The 16,487-nt window shown below is 34.1% G+C and overlaps 1 protein-coding gene across 2 annotated transcripts in view; it reads left to right on the top strand.

The window, feature by feature from the left end:
* LOC110375195 (hemicentin-1) overlaps positions 1–16,487 on the top strand; it is a 152,133-nt gene that overhangs the window by 35,220 nt on the left and 100,426 nt on the right. The window lies entirely within an intron of this gene.

Below are 16,487 nucleotides of genomic sequence, written 5' to 3'. Positions count from 1 at the left end.
CTAAATTATATTAGGCAAAAAGACAGGTCAGTTCACATGGTCTAAAATTGTTAGATACTGTTGAAGAAGAATTGTTCTTATAATCCATTTAACCAATAGTAACAAAGACAGATAACCAAAAGATAAACTGTAATCAGAGAATATTCAAAAACTGGATTAACTATGGGACTTTCAGACCCCTGATTACCAGTCAGGTCTTATGAAAATAGGCAATAGGTACTTCTTCATTACCATGCCAACTATGGAACTTTCAGACCTCTCACTATCAGCCATTTTAATGAAAATATACCTACACTAGTTCCACATTACCCTGTAATATTTCATGAAGTACCATTAAAGCGAGTACATAAGCCAACAGGTACTATTTAGTACCAGTCAATTACAGGTAGAGTACTAATTGAAACCAATTTGTCACTTGGTTTGTTAATTGACAAAACCACGACTCCTGATGACAGGTAAGTCGTTTCCATCTGTATTTCGTACTGTAATGATATTATATTGATGTATCTTGTGTTATGTTAATTTATATAACTATTAATTAATGCTCTATTACCTTTGTAAATACTGTTGCCTTATTAAGGTTAAGAACAAAAGAATCGTATCCTGAATTTCAAGTAAAATTCTGCTGATTTTTATTTTTAAAACTGCTACTTTACTGTCTCTTACTAATCTGACTTTTACACTGTATGTATGCGTCACTCAGTGAAAACCCCTCGAAAAACATGCTGCCATGGTCAAAACTAGGCAGGTTGATTTTGGAGTACATAGATTATAATGGACAATCATGACAGTATATATGTGCAAGAGTCATCCATTTCCCGTCACAAAATAATTACACGATGGTACATGCAACTATGTATATGATTTTTAACCCATACAAAAGTTTAAGTCTTCCTTTATCAAAAAGAGAGAATGAAATATGATACGAATCATGAATAAAAGTGCTTCTTTTTAATTAACTTTCATTCAAAAAACGTCATACGGTTTCATGAAAACATACCAAACGAGCTTTTACTTTAATAATCCGTTAAAATTACGATAACCCAATAGCTTATGAGGCCGATCTTCATCGACAATACAATAACGAATTCCATGCATGACATTTATGAAAGCGATGTCACAAATTGACTACTGCCGACAATTCGCATAATTTTCAACCAAAATTCTATTTTCACCATTAAATTACGTTCACGGTTCGAAGTCGAACGAAACTCACTCGCACGAACATTTTGATTCGTGTGGAACAGATTTAGAAATTACGTTGAAACTAATTTCTCATAAATCACCCGGTTTTCCTTGCGTATGGATTTTCGCGTTGCTCGATGTGATTTAGTGAGGACAACGCCATCTATCGTGTACCAATAAAAGCAGTAGTAGGGTTTTTTAATTTATTCTCTTTTCTCGCTCGGAATATCGAAGTGAATTATTTTAGTAGTAGTTTTGATATATGAGGTTTTAGTTATGATAGTTTTAGTTTCATGTATTTTGTTTGTGTTTCTAGATTTAATTTGAAACGCAGTTGGGAGCCGTTCGGTATTTCATTTCCTGGAATGTAAGGACAATATACAAAAATAAATACTTTGTTTTCGTGGTGATATTAAATATTTCAAACTTTTTTCCGATAAAGGTTTCAAAATACACTAGGTATTCACATATATTTTATTAAAATATTGATTCAAATACGTAAAATAATTGCTGGTGGTTTTTTACTAATTTAATCATTGATTGCAGCCCACAATTAAATAAATAACAATGTACCCTCTTTTTAGTTAGTATGTAGTGACAAAAACAACCATGTTTTTCCACCATACTGTAACCCTTAGGGAATAAGGGTGTGTGTATAGTTTGTGAATAAGGGCAAAGTTACAGTCACGGTAGGTTGTCCCTTTTATCTTCAATAATTAAAATGAAATTATTTTATGTGTTTGTTTTAATAATTATATTTTAATTATTGACCTACTAAAGTAATATTTCCGAGTTCCGTGTAGGTATTAACTTCACTGACCAATCATTCAATGTTATCTATACTAATATTATAAAGAGGAAAACTTTGTTTGTTTGGTTGTAATGAATAGGCTCAAAAACTACTGGACAGTTTTTAAAAATTATTTCACCATTCGAAAGCTACATTATCCACGAGTAACATAGGCTATATTTTATCCGGGTACGGGCAGTAGTTACCACGGGACGAGGGTGAAACCGCGGGAAAACAGCTAGTCAATAATAAAATAATTGATTTAATTTAAATTGAGTATGTATATTGCATTATTGGAAAGTGTGACGACTATCTTGCTATTCAGTTTTTCAAAATCTATACATGTACGTGTAATGATGACTAGTTATACATACAAACGATTTTGTTAAATCTTCATATAAAAAGAGAAAAAAATAGAAATAGGTACACCAACAATTTGGCCATCAATCTCACACCAAAACATCTCGAACAAAACGGTACCTTGTATTACAAACGAAAGGGTCAAGCAATATTTGTGAAGCAAATTGCTGAGCCCCAGCAATCAACACTTCCACATAATCAGTCAATGTTGACCCATGGTTTGAGATAAAACCCCTATGCTTGTAGACTGTGCAATAATAATAAGTAAGCATGATGTATAACATACCATACAGATCTTCATTCCTAGTTATGCAAAATTCAACTACGTATTTGTATGAATCTCAATATTTAATTTAATGAAAATAAAATCTTAAAGAATAGGTACGTACTGCACCGACCCCGAAGACTTTTTCATAGACCAATTTCACAAAAAATGTGTTTGACTTGGTAAAAAGGCAGGAAGAAGAAGTAGAGTAACTTTAGGACTTCATTCACACTAGCGGATTACTCGATCGATTCATCCAAGCCCATTGTAAAGGCAGTGTCGCACAAAAACAAATGACAACTAGAGGTACAAACAAAAGAATTAAGATTAAGATTGCCTATTCAGGAAAGCATAGACTACTGTTTATCCGAGTGCACGAAGGAGTCCCCACGGATAGCCAGCGATAAATATAGCTGACTAACAACATTCGTTATCTCACTCATTAGAAAATTAACAACAGCTATTAAGGTAATAACAACAACAAGGAGGTAAAAATCAATAATGAATATCATGTCGTCTGTTCCCGTACTTTGTTGATAGAATAATAATAGCTTGGGTATTAATCATTAATCATAATATAATTAATATAAACGCATAATTAATATAGACATGGGACGCTTTTAGATAAGATAAGTATATTGCAGTATGGTGTTTTGGCCATGAAAAATTGATTGATGGAATAAGTTTATTTTTGGTTTGTGATGATATAAATTGTCTCGGGATCATTGGTTTTCTTATCATGATACCTACGGACTAGCTTTCTAGACTACAACTAACAGCTTCTGCCGATTGTTTCATCCAGTTCCCGAGACAAGTCATCATCATCCTCCGAGCCTTTTTCCTATGTTGAGTCGGCTTTCAGTCCAACCGGATTCAGCTGAGTACCAGTGCTTTACAAGGTGCGGCTGCCTATTTGACCTCCTCAACCCAGTTACCCGGGCAGACTGGCGTCAGTCTTACTGGCTTCTGACTACCCGTAACGACTGCCGTACTGGCTTGCCCGTAATAGTTCCTGAGACAAGTGCGTGCAAACAAACAAAAGAAACAAAGATTTCAATTCTTATAAAACCTTAATATCTACAGTTTCTTTCGTTGCGTAGGTGTATCTATTTCAAACACTTCTAATTCTTCGGTATTTCCTTTTAAGTAGCAGATCAATTCTTTATATTTATTTTACCTAACATTTTCTGTTACTATCGTAAAATATCAATACCAAGAATTTCAGGATGAAAATTGACTTTGCTCTCGAAAGCGTTTATTTGTACTTACTTAACGTAAGATTACAGCCTCTTGTCTTAACAGGTAAACGTAATTTTAACCTGAATAACACTTGATGGAAAAGTTCGTTATTTTTTTTAAGAAAAGTAAAAGAGAAGAGAAAAAAATATACCCAAAAATTTTAAATTTTATACAGGTGCTTTCCCCAAAATCTCACTTGCGTCCTATGGGAACTACTTCGAGCATCCGGATAGTAATTATTAGCCTATATAGCTTTCATCGATGAATAGGATACGGATATAAGTATAGCCTTTATTAAAAAAACCTTCTAACGTTGTTATCGTCATAATTATCAGGCTATTTGACCCATTGGTCCTGTAGAAATTATGCTCAACTCAACCATTTCAAAGTAAAAAAGAAACATCGGAGTGCTCTGAGGTACCTTACTAAACAACACAAGTAGCTAAATATCCCAGGTGTACACCGAGTACTGTGTGTTGAGCTGCTTCTCGGAATGAGCTTGCAAGGGAGCCCAAACGATTGTTTGCTTAACAAGTTGGTTAGCAAACAAACTTCATCGATTTTACACTGACTACGTTCTATGGCTTCACCTGCTGCTTGAAAGAACTGCTATTCCTGGAACTTTACCAGTCTGTTCACAAACAAATAATATTTTCCCTCAATTCTATGCCTGCGTTGATGGTTGATTTCCCTTCAACACAAAAGCTTGAAATTAGAAACAGTAGTCGTACTGTCTTCTTCATAAAATTTTAAAAAGTATCGATTAATGAGTCGCAACTGCAGCCGACATTTCAGTTCGAACAAAACGCCGAAGCACTATTTTTATAACACTAACAAGCATAAACTGAATCGTACAATCGTGTATCGTATCGAGCACTCAGGTCGTCTATTTCAAGCTAGTCGTAGATATTCGCAAATCGAATCCCTCGAATATTATTAGAACATCTCGACAAATTCCCGTTGGAAGAAAACTAAACACGCTTAATCTCACCAATCTAAATATAAAAGCGGCAACAGTTTCTCAGGAGGATTTGTTAGAAAATCAAAGCAATTTACGCTCGTCAAGGGGAGACGCTGCGGCTGACACGCCCATTTGTCTCGAGAAGTCGGGACTGCCAACCGAACGTTCGACGGTATTTTGCGAAATGAGAAAGCTTTGAGCCAGGATAACACCGGTTTAAGTGGAGGTTACCTAATGGCTGCGAAATATGTCGCAGCTTTTAGAATAAATCGATAAATTGCTCGGGCGGAGCAGAGTAACTTTTTGTGAGGAATGCGTGAGATTGAGTGGATTAAGATATCGGCTTATTACGGGAATGGATTGAGCGCGTAACAACAAATAGCTTTTGCTTTTCATTTTGTTTCGGGGATATGAAATCTTCCTTGTATAAAAGCTGTGTCTCACGACATTTTCTTAGCATATTTTTTGTCAGATAACATCTATGTTATCTGGCTTAAAAGATTAAAAAACAAAGGCGTTACTAATACCCTAAAATTAAAATCAAATATTTGTCCAGGTAAATCTGCCTGTCCTTTAAACATACATGTTCCAAGGAACATTGGGCTTCAGTATTTGTTACACGACGCCACATAACAGAGCTTCAAGTTTCCAGGTAAAGGATAAATGGTGTCGGAGCGCAAACTGGGCAAACTACACCTGATGTGGTCAATTCAAAATCCTCGGAACTTTTGAGATTTTACACTTTTGCAGAAAGTAAAGATGTTAACTATAGCGAATGCTACAGCTGTAAGTAAATGTGAGTCAGATAATTTTTTCACGAAAGTTGACGGGAACAAGTCATACTGGAATAGTTGTATATGATCATCAGTTTCTTATTACTAGTCGGCTCAGCACCTCTTCTTCTTTCATATTCCTTTTTAGGACGACATCTCATTAGTAACATGATTCCCAAACTCCTTTCACACAAAATGAACAAGATTACTTATAACAGTTTGAACTACCAATACCGTAAACTTACATAAATATTTTGTTTAAACTCCCTCATTACAGCTACCTTGATTAAAATCGATATTCGAAGTAATTTTCCTCATACCCATCATATTAAAACCACTTTTGGTAAAACTGTAATGTCGAAATGTGGTAAATTATTCAGTACGAAGAGGATCGGTCGGCCGTACGAAACCATTATCCTTTTGAAGAATCATGAGTGTTTTTACTCATTCATTTTTGTGATTAAAAATGTATCAAGTGTTTGCTTTGGTTATATTCTTTGTAGCTTCATTTTGATGAATAACTGAAGTAGGAGAGTACCTAGTTATGTTTTGGAAGATGATAGAGATAGCTAATTGATGAGTTAGAGATGAAATGATTGTCATGCGGGTTCAATGTCATTGTTAGAGTAGGTAGGTAGAGTAAGATTTATTAGTACTGCAATTTAAGTTTTGTTTTCTAGAAACACTTGCGTTCGTCATGAATGTACGAGGTTAGTAAGTACCTATAACTGAGTCCCTCAACCTTTTTCAATCATTCTACTTATTGATGGAAACCATACGTAACTCGTGCAGTCGTTTTCGAGAGTATCGTATACAAAATGAATGAAACTATTTACAGCAGTTACTGAGTTTTCATTGCTTGTACTAAGCAACAACATAAAATATCCACCGTCCTATAAAAAAAGTTGTTTGGTAAATGACTGGTTCTAAAATAACATTGGTAATAGTAGTAAAACCTATTATACTAAAACCTATAATAGTATTACTAAAACTAGGACAGATGATAAAATAATCATGACTTGCGTAGTTATAATAGTACCTATCATTAAAGTTAGGCATATTGACAATCAAAATAATAGCTAAGTACCTACCTATTGTTTTATGTAATGATTAGTTTCTGTTTGTAAAATTGGATCTAAATGTATCATCATTGTTCTAAATAAATGGTCTTGTCATGTTGTAACAAATTCAAGGTAGGTACATGTCTGTGTATCGAAAATAGCTTATAATATTTTTCCATATACAGCTACAGTAACAGTAGTAAATCAGGATTACGTAATAAGTTTCTATCTTCGATTTAATACTTTTACTTTTCTTAGACAATCTTGTGGCCATCTTAGGTGACGGAGATAATTTAGACGCAAACGAATGACGGGCAAAATATACTAGGCATCTATTTATCAGCATAAAATACATACAAAACAACCAAAACGTCGGCCATTATTACACGAACTACAACTACGCAATTATCCGAATTGCAACAAATTGGCCACATCGCCCATCGTATCGTGAGGCGCAGGTAGTGCCGGGTCTAGCCACGTAAATCTAGCTGCCAGCCAATGAACGGCCGGCGTCACGGTGCTGTGAATTCCCGAATGAGGCGCCTCGCTTGTATGTTTAATGATGATTATTGTCGTGTGCTGAACGTTTTGATGTTCATTTTGTATGTAGCTTTATGTTCATTTTGTATATAAGTATGTTTGTCAGTACCTACGTTGTAATTTTCAATATGGTAGTGCTGTATTCGGTGATTTGACGATTGCGATTAGTGTTCACAAAACACCACCTGCAAATGTTTAATTAACTATTCTAGAGATATCAAAGGTTCGTTTCGAAATATTCATTAACATAACTACATATATTCATATCACTAACATAACTTTAAATTATTGTTTTCCTTTATTTATATTACGTTACTTTATATGATTTGTTTTTTTTGACACCCACACACACATCAACTGTCACTTAGTACAAAATCTTATACAGTGTTAACAAACACACTCAAACATCTCTTACACAAACAAACGACAACACTACAAGAGTACACAACAACTCAATATTTTAACCCATTATCTCCAATTTCAGTAACAGATGTAGTACCGACACCGGGAACCAATTTGCGCTCGTCGGTTTAGTATCGTTTGATATCTGCGTACACACGACTCAAGCTTTCAGCAGCGGCAAACAAATGAGCCTGTCAACCGCAGGTGCGTCTTCGCTGTGACGCGTAATGTTGCGAATTTTCGCGTAATTCTTTAGGCTGTGTGAACATTGCGCTTGTTGGTACATCATATCTGGCATCATTTAAATAAGTTTAACCACTACACTGTCCATGATACAGACAGAATAGTTGAAAAATCGGTGTGCATCACAAGGAATATGGAATTAGGAACATATTAAAATAAGGAGCACGATTCCCTGAAACTTTGTATTATAGAAATGAACCAGCAAAGAAGTTACTGGACTCTAAAAGCTCTCTCTGTCTGACCAATGTCTGGACTTCGCTTGTTGCAAACATGTTTAAAAAAACATTCTGCCTGTCAAAGCTGTACTGCAAATAGCCTTTCTGTTGAACGCGTCAATCCGAATACAACGTAACATAAAAAAATGTTCTACTTGCTCGTACTCATTCATATTTGTTTACGTTACGCTGCAGTGGGAACGCGTCCTTAGGATTGTATCACACTGTGAAGCTGAGAAGGTCAGGCGAGGCTATGTCTGTACTCTGTCTTGGCAATTACGTATTGTATCTTGTATGAGGCATGTCAGGTTACAACTTATAGTATTTTGAGTAAATTGTCTTATGTAGACATTAAGTTGTATGAAATAGAAATATGTTTTAAAATCAACTTGTCAACAAATATCAACCAGCCTTACCATGGGGTATTGGAGTGCCCGGGTAACTGGGTTAAGGAGGTCAGATAGGCAGTCGCTCCTTGTAAAACACTGGTACCCAGCTGCATTCAGTTAGACTGGAAGCCGACCCTAACATTGTTGATAAAAAGCTAAGCAGATTATGATTTGGCAACAAATATTATAAGTATCAATAAGAACTATAAAAAATACAATAATTAATAACCAAGTTAATAAGCTACGAGCTTAATCATGCTTTCATTGGAATTACGAGTACAATTCTATTGTCACAGTAAAATAATTGAAGGTGAAATATGGAAAGGCGTCCATCAGGGGCACAATATACCTGCTGACCTTATTGTCCTTCCAAAAGGTCAGTAAGACTAGGAAGGGGACTGAATAATGCATTGATACCTTATTTTGCAGAGGGGAAAATTCCATAAAAGGCGGTCTATAGTTGCAGTAGATAAACAGCCGAACACTGAAACGTCACTCAACTTTAAGTGCTTCTCAAATATCATTGTCACACTTAGGTAAATTGCAGAGAAGGAAATACTTAAAGAAACGCAGTATTGCGGGTTATCTTTGTTTATCTATCTGAAATATGACTATGAAAATAAAGAAAATGAGCAACAGCTTTTTCACACTGGCTGTTTTTAAAACAACTAACTTTGTGCTTCAAAATGTACCATTATAAATCGGGAAATCAAATACCTACTGATCTGTAATATTAATACTTGTATGCCTAAGGCTTAATTCTAACCAAAATCCGTTATATACAACATAACCTCTGATCTGTGGACAGTCAATACATACTCTAATCCACCAACACAAAATACGATAGTCATGTCAACATTAATATCATGATAAATCAATAATACACGAACGTAATACTTACACTATCAATTATGCGTATTTAACAAACGTGTGACGTATTAACTGAATACTTCTAATTGTAACTTTCATTGTTTTGTGAACTAATAATAATATGTCGATGATCAAATTACGCTCGTTAGGTTATTTTAAAAGCGTTGAATTACATAAATAATGAGGTGAAATTAAAGCTCTAATTTCAGTTACCCTATAAAGCCATTTATAACACGAAAATTCTGATTAGATTTTAAGTATACATGGTTCAGAATTTTAATCTTTACGTTGCAATAAACCTGAATCTATTTATGAGGTAGTTAGTAGTTTTATAAGTCCGCTCGTGCACCTACCGTTAGAAGATGCACACATTTTTATGAGCATCTCTTAGGTGCACCAAGCGGTGGTTGTGTGCTACGCTTGACGCACCTGAGCGTGGGGTGGTAGTTTGTGCACCGAATAAGTGACGCAATTTTTAATATACCAACATAATCTATCATGTAAATGTATGAAAATTAGTGATACCTTTTCGTTGTTAGTAATTTTATAACTCAACTAGCTGGTGCCCGCGACTTCGTCTGCGCAGGTTTAGTATTTCGAACAATGTGTTTACAAATTGTAGCCTATGTGTTATTCTGATGTATAAGCTATATTATTGTAAAGTTTCATTAAAATCCATTCAGTAGTTTTTGCGTGAAAGAGTAACAAACATCCATACATCCATACATACAAACTTTCGCGTTTATAATATTAGTAGGATAATATGGTCACCTATCCAAATCAAATGTTTAGGCTTTATTTACTAGAGGTAGACGGTTTATGTGAAGTTTGCACAAAATTGGTCGAAAGGTTCTTCATTTACCTATCACATTCTTGTAACATCATGGTGGAATTTATACATAGCGAGGTATGTACCGGGCTATTGCTTATTATATATTTGATTGTGTATCCATATAATCTGCAGTATGTTTCCACCCTACTATAGCTTATTTGACACTATGACAGTCATTTGTTTATAATTAATTATTACAATAGTAATGCTGCGCTTATTTCTCGAGTTATGTATGAAAGCATTAAGCTGCGTGTTTCGTCTCGAATTAATTTGTAACGTGAATAATTTCGTTGAAATTTCACCGTCGACTTCATCTTGTTTTGTTTAAGTGAGGTATTTTCGTAGATAGATGTAAGTTTTACTTAATTGGAGAGGATGAGCGCTGTTTAGAATAATAGGTAGACGTCTGTATACCTAGAATACCTAGTTATTTGATTCAGGTGTTTTTGTATTAGTAGTATCTTTTAGTGAACAAAGATATAATAATCTTAAATTCTAAAAGAAGTATTAAATAAATGGGCACAAAGTATAAGGGAAACAGCTCTGAAAGAGATATTAAGTTGCTACCAAAATACACATGAATTCTAATATCTGTATCTTAAAAACTGTCTTATCCAGTGATCGCAGAGATTCACCTTCCAAATCCATGGGGAAGAGCCTATTCCCATCAAAATAATAAAACAAAAAAAAGTACCCGTAAAAAAACTTGACAGAAATTCCAATTACGCGGCCCTCCATAGAATTTAATGAAATCTTCACAATTGTTTCAGCTGCACAGGTGTATTTTTGTTTAATAAACCTTAGGAGAAAAAAGGTCACGTTTATCAGGGGCCGTGGACAAAGGACGGCGCCCCATTCCACTTGTCTTAAGATAAAAACAGAAAGTGGATTAAACGCATAGATAGCCACGAGCCATAAAGAGATTTCACTCCCCGATAGTATGAGAAGAACCGGCGAATACTCTGTTCGCTATCTAAAAAAAGGTTTCACTCCAATGTATTTTTATGCAGGTGCCTATTAAGATAAATTTTACGGCACCCCGTCTTATTTCTGAGGCTCCATAGACTTCTCGAGCAACATTACGTTGAGAGAAAGGTTTTAAAAAACAATGATACTGAACAACACTGTTTTTAGGTTTATTGCTCGAAAAGTAAAGGTGTATCTGTGTTATCTCATTTTTTTTGTGAAAAGCTTTATTCAGCACAAGTGATTGTATACAATGTAAGGTATTGTCAGCTTCAGCTTACAAGTATTAATAGAAATAAAATGTAGGTAAGCTTATCTCTTTTTCCACAATTTGTTCCATTACTAATGATGTTACAAAAATTTTAACTACGGCCAACCCAAAAACCCGTCATCACAATTACACCGAAATCAACGAAAATGTCCAAAGAAGCACACTGAATTCAACAGATTACATTATTCCTATCGATATGAAACCTTTACTTGCATTGTTAGTAAGTTCCTGGCTAGAATATTTTTGCTGAGTGCACATTAAATTTGGTATTCTCTCTTGGGCTTGAGCGCAATTATTCGAATTCAAAATGCAGTTCCCTGCATAGAACTTGCGATGCATTTCAGCATTTCCCCGATTCAATAATGCAGACAAAAGATATCTGCCTGCGTTAATTGAATTTTTTAGTTCAGTCAAATTTTGTTATCGCGTCTGTTTAAGTGGATGTTTGTATGTGTGATTTAATTGTGCTTGGAAGAAAATTGTAATATGCAATGTTAACAGATTTTTTTAAATAGGTACTAATCACTTAAAAGTTTAAGAAAAATAATGATCCTTTGATACAATTACCTGTTTTGTAAACACGATATTAAAAACACAAAGCATTCATTTTCTCTGCCCATAAATCAAAATTAGAATGTATTCATAAATAAAAGCACTGAACAATGTTTTGTAACCGCATAATGTTTGTTTAAAAGCCCTCAAAAAAGGCCTAACCGTGTTTAAGCATATCTGTCATAATATATTTTCCAGGTCCATTTTCACGTAAGAAATCATTACAAGCAACAACCCGCCATTATCATACTTACAAAGTACATCTTCTTTATATTTTGTATAGCTGTAGCACCGCTTTCTTGTATGGGACATGGCTTAAGCTACAGCGGAATAAATAATTTACTTAAAATATTTTTTTACTTTTCGGTATCTCAAAGTGGGGTATATTTTATCGATATATTAAAAGCTACTTAAATAAATGAAGGAAAACTAAATAGATACTTATTATCTCTCCACCGTAAACACCTGAACATTTTTATTTACTCTCCAAACTCATTAGTAACTAACTTCCCCACATTAATTTCACTGTAATATTTTCCCAGCAAAAGTAGCATATAAAACTTATCACATTACTTTAGCGACTGCAAACTCGTTGCAATTTGCACTTAAGACGCGAGTTAATACAGTGCATTATTAAATGGCAAGCCGCTTATGTATAGCACCAAAGCATTAAAGCGCTGTTAAAAATTCAAGAAAAAGCGGCGTTCCCAACTGTGGCTCGGGGGTACTCTTAGCGCGTCGCCGCTGAGTTGTGATGAAAATACTTAATGAACTAAAGGACTAAGGAAACAACTGGCCAATGACGTTTGAGGAATTGTCCGGCTTAGCAAGCATTTGCGGATCTCTTGCTTAGCGTGGCGTTTGTGAGTCAACTTGTGTGGAAGGAAAATGGCGGCCATTTCTAGAATTGTTTAGGGGTTTATTTGAACTGAGAATGCACGCTTTGTGAGTTTAAAGTTTTCAATAATTATTTCAGTTTATCAAAATGTAAATATTTCTTTGTGTGTCAAATATACACAAATCATTCACTATGACTATCAGATAGAAAAGGCATCCTTTATGGATTAAATATTTACAGCATTCTGATATCTTTTTAATACAAAAAAAATCAAAGTAGAAATTGCAAAAAAGAAATACAAAAGAGAGAGGCCCATTGTCATTTTACAGTGCAAAAAAAAATTGTAATTTATTCAATTAAAACAGTGTCGTGCCTCTGCATATTTTTACGATTCAACGGCTTTTTTGTTACTTTTTGATTTTTATGTTTTAAAAAAGTCGCTCCGTAGATTTTTCCGAGAAGGGATTAAGAGTTTTTGGTGCAGTATATGTACCTACGTTCTTTTTGCAGTTTTAAGTGGGATTTTTTAGCTTACGTCATCATGTAGTTAGAGCCTTTTTCTGCCGTGGCCGGCTTCCATTTCAAGCAGATGGGGCTGACTTTCAATATTCTTTTTACTGCAAGCAGCTGTTATATCAGATCTTCACTTCCATAATATTATCATTACTCGACAAATACCGGTGTTAGTGTAGGATTTTTGGTAGATTATACACTGAATATATACTGAAAGAAACTTAAATCTACTTGAATGTTTGTTTAGATTTTCATTTTCAAGTCCTTTTCAAGATAATTATGGTGCCAGCCTCTCAAGGGTGTGTGGGGTCGATTCAGACTAATGAAGATTCTTTATAACAAAGTAGAGACAGTGGACCCTATGTATTTTTTAAAATGTGTACTATTATTAAGTATTTAAACATAACTGTCAAGCATTTAAACGTACTTCTGTTTTTGGAAAGGTTTTTGTCCAAAGGTTTTGTTTACCAAAAACATATTTTCGAAAAACCAAAGCCAATTATTTTCACTTAAAAATAATGTTATGAATTTTTGTGGTAGGCACTCTATATAAACTGGTGAAATAATAAAGGCCTATTTAAACTATATTATTTCTGCCAGGTTTGAGGTTAGCATAACCCAGCGCAAAACTTTGTGGGTTCTGCCTACCTGTGTTTGTTGAAATTAAGTTTGTTTGTTCATTAAATTGTATCTTACTTAATAATAATCCTGATATTATTTCTACTAGAGGAACAATAATATTTTAATATATTTTAGACATAGAGTAGTGTACGGCTTTTACTTTCAGCGGCAAAATTTTCTTTTCAAGTCTTGTACTAGCGCGAAAGTATCAGACTGTCTGTCTGTTCTTCTTTCATGCCAAAACTATCGAACCGATTAAAATGGAATTATTTTGTTAGATAGTTAGAGTCAGAAAGGACAATTGATGTCCTTTTCACTTACTTTTACCCCGGGAAACAGCTAAAGCTATATGTGGATAGTTTTTATAATATGAACAGTACTAGTTTAACAGTCAGAGAGTGTTCACAATGGAAGTGGCGAACACTAGACTAACGTTAGAAAACTATTCTCATTATTTTGATGTCGCGTTTCCTCATTAATTTCAATTACTGTTCTCTTTGATAGTAAGTATAGAGGTGGGAACACTTTTAGTATATGAGAGCCATGTATTACAAAGTTACTTGTTTTTACCATCCTTTAAATTGAGAAAGTGAATTCAATCTGCCTATACCTATATCTGTCTTTCAACTTATCACATTGTAACTCCATAACGGATAACTTTAACATTCATAAAGCAATATGAACAAGATACTTCTATCATATACTTGAAGGTATGTAACAATTACAACCTGTTATCGTTTCAAATTAAAATTTTGGTCACATACGAAAAAACGCACACATACACATAAGTTATTCTTATCAATATTTTATTGTCAGCCAAATTACGTGCCCTATAGAAAAGCGAAAGTTCCTTAGAAATCGGTACATGGCCGGCAATTTAGTAAGACTGATGGTTATTGTCAGACGGTCTTCAGGAAATATGGAGACGGATGGTCGGGAGCATACCCTATCTATTGATCCTGGCTTCCAAACTGCTTCAAGTCGGGTAATGAAAATATTATGCATATTGATCTTATCGGTGGAAAGAAAAATGATATTATCTTTGTGAAATAAGTAAAAAGTATTTTGTAAGTTTTGAGCCATTGTCTAGTGAATTGAGATTATGATGTTAAAGAACCTAGTATGCGACACAACGATGGTAAATACCTACCTACGTCGTCGTCATTTTCCTCGTCATCATTGATGTTGGAATAAGAATTAACCACGTAACTCTTGCTAAAGGCGCTTTGACGGTTTTATAATTTTAAGTGTGTGTTTCCTTTTGCATGTTTTTTTGACGTTTTATGGCAATATACTTGATGCCTGTTCTCTATACAAAAGTGAAACAGCGAGAACAAGCTAGTATAGAAATGAATAAAAATTAACAGATACCTAACAAAAACTGACTTTGAAATAACACCTCAATTTATTCCGAGTTCGTATTTGATTCAAACTCACAGTTAATTATCGAGCTTTTTAATTTACGAAAACGACTTTCAAGGATCTTTGAGTCATTAATGAAAATAGGATTATAACGAGTAATGAATTTAAAAGGCGAGGAGGCCGACTCAATTATTAGTACTTGTTCGGGTAAAGTTTGCAAATGGCTATCTGAAGTAAATAATATCTAGAAAATATTGTTTTTCAGCCCGTTTTGAAATTCAAGGGTAAAATTTCCGTTTAATTGTTTACCCTTTGTTACCATCTCTTGTTTTTATATTATTATTTATTTATTTACCATGTCTTGTTTTTTATATATAAACCTAATAGGGCGCTGATTATTAAGATCTAATTGACTACCTTGTCGTTTGGCATCTTTGTCGATTTTTTAATACAATAAACGATATCAATATTAAAGTATATAAAAGCCATTGGTTTAATTGGAAAATTCTGAAAGTGAAGAATCTATAGTTGTGGGCTGTATGAGATTCAAAAATATGTACGCACAGTTCATTATAGTTCATCGCCAATAAAAAACTGAGTTAAAAAAATAAAGGCTCTCTATAATATCTAGGTCAATAACAAACTGGGTGAGGTTAAAAGTTCACCGTCCATACTCGCCACATCACCGTTAGGTTATCGTACCAAAACCCGGTTTAAATTAAACTCAATGTTAACCGTTGTTCAAGTTAATTGATATTAATTAGCGCATGTTTTAATGGTATTAGTTTTGGTTTTTTGAAGTCGAGTATGGATAAAAATGTAATGAAGTTAGGGTGCTTTGTGAAAAGGTTTAGTTAAGCTAGGAGCCTTATTAGTTTTCCGTATGTATTCACCAGCTGACAATATATTTGTTTTTGAAAGTATGCAATAATCTTCGTGGTTATTTTTATGCCCTTTTTCAGAGCGTTTAATCAAACCAACGAACGATGGTTCTATGCCCAAATATCAAATTATTTTAGATAGAAGAACGAAATAATTTGTATATAAACGAGATACAGTATAAAGTTTAATTAATTCAAATCGAACCATGCAATAGTTCCTGATATTAGCGCGTTTAAATAAACAAATTCTTTTTTAATATTTCATTAAAATATTTTTGTATGAATTAATCTAACCTAACGTATTATTTTACCTTGAACTTAATGCAATATACACTTACATACATTTTTACCTTGTTAC

Source organism: Helicoverpa armigera, chromosome 10 (assembly GCF_030705265.1).
Source record: "Helicoverpa armigera isolate CAAS_96S chromosome 10, ASM3070526v1, whole genome shotgun sequence".
Lineage (NCBI taxonomy): Eukaryota > Metazoa > Arthropoda > Insecta > Lepidoptera > Noctuidae > Helicoverpa > Helicoverpa armigera.
The sequence above is the reverse complement of the archived record's forward strand: the minus strand, read 5'-3'. Positions and strand labels throughout refer to the sequence as shown.